We start from the raw sequence: 6,538 nt of genomic DNA on the forward strand, positions 1-6,538 counted from the left end.
GTCTTTCTTTTCCAGCTGTGGTGGTTTATGGTCCTCTGTCCAGCCTCCTCCCCAGGATCTTCCTCGCTGCCTATTTTTCCTGCCTTGCCAAGTTTGAGGCAAGCCTAAGGCTGTTTATTGTAATTTGTTTATATTGCTAAGGGTCGTGGGAAAACATAAAAAGATGGGCAAAAGTAACAAATCTCAGAGAAAAAAAATCTCAAAATATATGAAGGTGATTGTCTCTAGAATTTGCTGAAATGTGAACAGGAACACATACCTTTTGGAGGACTCTTTTCCAGACTCCTTCCAGGAGTCTGTGGGCACCGGGTTCTAATCCAGAATGCTCAGGGGTTGGCCTAAGTTCCAGGAGGTCTGACAGTGTTCCTCCCTGGATTGTGCTGCTCCTGCCTTCTTGCATTTCTTCGTGACAATCCTCCATTAGCCTTTAGGCTTCCCCTCCACCCCCCCAACTGACCTTTAGTCCAAATGGCATGTCCAAAGGTGAGGTGGTCTTGAGAATATTAACCATCCTTGGGTTTATTTTCAGATTATTATTTTCTCATAGCTTTGATTCCTGGGGATGCCAAGTTCTTTCTTGCTGGTGCCTGGTTCCACTCCTTGGTTCAGGTCAAAACTTCTCTATAGTCCCCTGAATGCCCACTGAGAGGTTCATTCCAGTGCAGTGCTTGTGAATGTTTAACCACCAGCTCCAAGAAGCAGGAGAGAAACCTGACTAGTAGAGTTTGCCAATTTCCATGGTATAAATACACCCACTATGGCTGATTTCAAACTATTGTTGTGATGCCACTGAACTCAGAGCTGGGAAGAGATGCACGTAGCTGGCTCTCTCATTAGCTGGCTTCAGCACTCCATGGACTGGTTCTCTTTTTAAATAATTTCCTGAATATGGTGGTTGTCATGGCACAAGGAGAAACAATTTTATTCTTACCACTGCTTCTTTAAAAAAACTTTTGTCATTTGTTCCCCCCTCATCCCAAGAAGAAATCCCAAGCATATCTCATAACTTCTCTGGTGACTTTCTTAGTATTAAAATATCCACTTAATGTACCATTCACATAATGAGACTGCCAGTTGACCTGATGTCCAGGACCCTGCTGCCCATTTTCTATCCAGGTCCAGGTGACCTTGAGGGGGGTGGGTGGGGAGGGCCCTTTCAGAGCTAACATGTTAGGAAAATCAGAAATATTTGTTCGAATCCATTATGACATTATTGATGTGGGTCAACAGTCAATAATCTGGTTGGATTGTAATGGATGTTGATAAATAACCCTTGACTGCTGAATTGATTCAGTACTGTAAATTCGTCTTTTTAAAATTTAATTTGATGTTTTTGTTTTTAATTGAAGTATAGTTAACATAAATATTATATTGGTTCCAGGTGTACATAATGATTCATCAATTTTACACATTACGGAACGCTCGCCATGATAACTGTAGTTACCCTCTGTGGCTTTAGTGAATTTGTCTTTTTGATGGTGCTTTTAAATCCGACCTCACAAAGAATTTATGGACTCTGGAACTAGATTTCCTGGTTTTGAATCTTGGCATTGCCACTTAGGAGAGTGACTTTGAGCATGACACTTGACCTTTCCATGCATTTGTTTTCTCATTTGTAAAGCCTGGAAATGAAGAGTACACCTATTACATAGTGTTGTTTTGAAGATTAAAGGGTTATTATGTATAAAGTACTTACAACACTGAGGACATATAGTAGGTGCTCTGTATGTCTTAGCTGTTATTATTATCACTATCCAAAATTGATGGTCCATGAAAACATGTGTTCCAACTTTTGAGATATAATATAGAAATCTGTAAAAAAAAAAAAAAAAACCAACAACAACAAAAAAAACCAACCAGAACAAGACTCCTATATATCTCCAGTCTAATACAATTGCACATTTAAGTTAAAACTTCTTTCCTGTTCCAGGTTGGACTTGTGTGGTCTGCAAGCCTGTTGTAGAGAAGAGCATGTGGTCAGTGTCATTCCTGGTTCCATACTTGCTCTTTCACTCCTGCCCTGTGCCCACCTGGCTGCTTCTGGTTTCCACAGGTTAAGGACTGTGGTGGTGGAGGGTGTTGGTAAATGCAAGGACAGGTCTTACTTTGCTGGTACAGTTGGTGGAGTTGGGGTAGCAGATGTCTCAGCTGATTCTTTGTCTTGTGGGACACTTTTATGGCTTCCTTGGAGATTCCCCCAGAGGACGGCCAATTCCAGTCTTCTGGCAAGAAGATACCTCTTCTGGCTGGCTGTTCCATGTTCTCCTTCAGAACCTAGATTCTGGTTGCTCCTATTTTGCTTCCTTATTCACTTTTGTCCTGTTTAACTCTAGACATACAGGCTACTACTCATGCCTGATTGTTCTGCCTCCCAGCTGGCACTACGGCCAATCCCTCATCTTCAGGTTTTCTGTGAGTTGAAGGGATACATGTCCTCTGAGTGGTTTTCTTAAGCCCTCTTTCTTCTCTCCACCTGGCTTACAGAGGTCCTGGTCACTCCTCTCTGTGTGGGGAAAGTAAGCGCCACAGCCCAGAATGGGTGGAGTAGAGCATTCCTCTGTCTCTGATCTCTTCAGTCTCCTCATGAGAGTCACCTTTCCAACAGTTCTTCTTTTGAATGAATAATTCCGTTCTTGGGAATCTACCCTAAAGAACTAAGCTCAAACAAAGAAAAAGCTTTCTGCTCAGAGATGTCCTTTTGATCTCCCTATTGCTTTTTCTTATCTACTGTAGCAAGGGGTGACTGGCAAAAGCTGTTAGAATGGGTTTCAGCCACTCCTTTGCAGATGTCACTTTAAAAGGATGAGGATACATGGCAGGGAATGTTTTCCATTTGGGGGTCTCAGGTGAAAATGTAAGACAGGAGGATTGCATTTTAATACTGTGCTACCCCAGCTTCCCTGGACACTACCAATGTTTTCTTGATTAAGTCTGAACTCCCCATGCTCTTCTCTCTGGATAGCTTAATTCCCTTCTGTGACTTTTTTTGTCTTGACAATTATTTTCTAGTGACAGCCTCTGTAGCACTTCAAACATTTACCAAATATACTTGTTTTCTGGTTTATCTAAAAATGTGTCCTTTTACAAAAATTATTTTGACCCATACCCTGGGCTGTCAGAGTATTTTCTTCTTCTTATAAATTAGATCTTCGTATAAATTAGATATCAAGAAGATTAAAACCAATTTTGACATGATATGCTATTGCTCTGTACATGGTATGTATTATAATTCACAATAATTTAAAGCAGGAATATTTTTCACAGGCTCCCACCACTGCAGGTTTTCATAATCCAATACATAGTAAGGATGCCAACCAGTTAGAAGCAATTGAAATGCCCAAGAAATGCTTTGAAACTGAACTTTTGACTTTAAGAATTCATTTATGGTTCCCATAAATGGCATTTTATATGCGGTATCACAAATGAAGCTCCTTTTAGACTCTCTTTATATATAGAACTTATGAATTACAAAAGAATCTTTTGCTGTACACCAGGATACCTCACATCTTATCATTGATTTTATTTTAATAATGTGACTCTTGAGAACATTAATTAATTAAATGAATTTGTAACCTCAGGACTTTAAATCTAGAAATCTGGGATATCTGGTTAATAACATGAAATATTAAACATATATAAAGGGTTATACATATATGAAGGGATGAAGCAAGTGATAGCATTAGAAACTTTAAATATATTAGGATTATATTAATGTATTTATATGATATGTTTATTTATAATTTTATGTGGGTTATATTATAATGTATTATTAGCAACCCTAAATAACTCAAATAAAAAACAATTAAATTCTATAAAAGAGTAAATAATAAGTTGGAATATAAAGTAAAAATAAAAATATTTTATCAGTTCTTCTTGGTAACTTTATAACTACTTAGATTACAGAGAATAATGAAATAGAGTCCATGAACCTGAAAAAACACAGATCTAAAATTATTAGAAATAATCTGAATAATAAATGAGCAGGACCCACATTAAAAAAAAACCCTGCAAGACTACAAAATGACCTAAAATAAGATTTTAACAAATGAAAAACATACTATTTTATTGGTTGGTAGGGTTAAATATCATAAAATGGTTAACTTATCCCAAATTAATTTCCTTTTTTAATATAATTATTCAAAGTTCCAATAGGATCATTTTGGGAGGAACATTGTAAAAAGCAGTATCAGTTTTTTTTTTTTTTAAAGATTTTATTTATTTAAGAGAGAGAAAGCAGAGCAGGAGAGAGAAAACAAACATAAGCGGTGCCTGGGGGAGGGGTGAAGGTGAAGGGAGAAGCAGGCTCCCCACTGAGCAAAAAGCCCATGGGGTGGGGGCTTGATCCCAGGATCCCAGGACCATGACCTGAGCCAAAGGGAGAAGCTTAAAAGACTGAGCCACCCAGGCACCCCAGCAATACCAGCTTTTAAAAAAGTAAAAAAAAAGTGGGGCGCCTGGGTGGCACAGCGGTTAGGCGTCTGCCTTCGGCTCAGGGCGTGATCCCGGCGTTGTGGGATCGAGCCCCACATCAGGCTCCTCTGCAGTGAGCCTGCTTCTTCCTCTCCCACTCCCCCTGCTTGTGTTCCCTCTCTCGCTGGCTGTCTCTATCTCTGTCAAATAAATAAATAAATAAAAATCTTTAAAAAAGTAAAAAAAAAAAAAAAAAAAGAATATTAATGCATGGTGAGGAACTGTACATTAAGAAGTGTTATGAAAGGGTGCCTGGGTGGCTCAGTCAGTTAAGTGTCTGACTCTTGGTTTCAGCTCAGGTCATGATCTCAGGGTTGTGTGATCGAGCCCCATGATGACTCTGCCCTGGGCATGGAACCTGCTTGAGATTCTCTCTCCCTCTCCCTCTGCCCCTCCCCCTTACCTCTCTAAAGGAAAGAAAGAAAGAAGAAAGAAAGAAAGAAAGAAAGAAAGAAAGAAAGAAAGAAAGAAAGGAAGAGAAAGAGAGAGAGAAAGAAAGAGAGAGAGAGAGAGAGAGAAAGAAGGCGTTATGAAGCCAGAATACTTTAAGCCATGTAAACCTGACATAGGCTGACCACAAGAACCGGATGGCTTGGATGACTTCCCTGATGTGCACGTTTTGACTTGTGCTAAAGCAAGCACTGCAAACAACTGGTCGAAGGATGTAGTAGTCAGTCAATAGTGTTGGGGCAATCTATTATGTGTTCACGACAAACGATATCTTTAGATTTTTATCTCATAGCATACACTAAAAATAAATTCTACCCAGATAAAATAAATTAGTGTTAAGTTCACGCAATTTTAAAAGTTTAGAAGGAAAGTACCAAATCTCTAGATGAAGGAAAACTTACTAAAACTTCAAAATAATAACATAAAACTGTAAGGCAAAGAGAGATTTTAACACTACAAAAATAAAAACTGTCTATTAAAAATAACAGAATTAAGAGGCAAATATTTTGTGGATTTTTTTTTTTAAAGATTTTATTTATTTATTCGACAGAGATAGAGACAGCCAGTGAGAGAGGGAACACAAACAGGGGGAGTGGGAGAGGAAGAAGCAGGCTCACAGCAGAAGAGCCTGATGTGGGGCTCGATCCCATCACTCCGGGACCACACCCTGAGCCGAAGGCAGACGCCCAACCGCTGCGCCACCCAGGCGCCCCTGTGGATTTTTTGACTTTCCTATGAATCAGGTTCATTTCATTTATTACAAAAAACTCCACAAAAGTCAATAATAGAAACTTTAAAACCACAATAGATAAACGTGCAAAACTCATTATCAGAAAATCATAAAAGCTGAGCACCCGCTAATAAATGAGCATATGGAAACAATTTCAACAGTATAGTAATCAAAGACTTACAAATTAAAATGACAATAAAATGTCATTTCTTCCCAGCAATTTAAGAAACACAATTTGTTTTTGTTTTTGTTTTTTAATATTTTATTTATTTATTTGACAGAGAGACAGCCAGCGAGAGAGGGAACACAGGCAGGGGGAGTGGGAGAGGAAGAAGCAGGCTCCCAGAGGAAGAGCCTAACGTGGGACTCAATCCCAGAACGCCGGGATCACGCCCTGAGCCAAAGGCAGACCCTTAATGACTGAGCCACCCAAGTGCCCCCACAATTTGTTTTTAATGAGAATACTTACTGCTAGTAAGTAAGGGTACAATAGAACAGGTATGCCCATATACTGTAGGAGGGAGTACAAATTGCTGCAAATCTTTGGGGAAAAAAATTTGGTAACCTACCTTCCAATATTTCTTCTCTTTGAATTAATAATTCCATTCCTGGGAATCAATCCTAAGGAACTAAGCCCAAATAATGAAAAAGTTTTTGGTTTAGAGATGTTCTTTTCTGCTTTATGTAATAGTTAAAATTGGAAACCATTTTGATGTGCCACAAAGTAAAACAGTTAAATAGGGTCAGGTATTACCACTCGATGGACTATTATGTAATTATTTTAAGATGCTTTTTAAAAAATTTATAATAGGAGAAATGTTCATGCCATATAAAGAAAGCAAAGTACTTTATATATATATATATATACACACACACACACACACATAT

This window comes from Ursus americanus, chromosome 4 (genome assembly GCF_024610735.1).
Source record: "Ursus americanus isolate L20-20 chromosome 4, mUrsAme1.1.p, whole genome shotgun sequence".
Classification (NCBI taxonomy): domain Eukaryota; kingdom Metazoa; phylum Chordata; class Mammalia; order Carnivora; family Ursidae; genus Ursus; species Ursus americanus.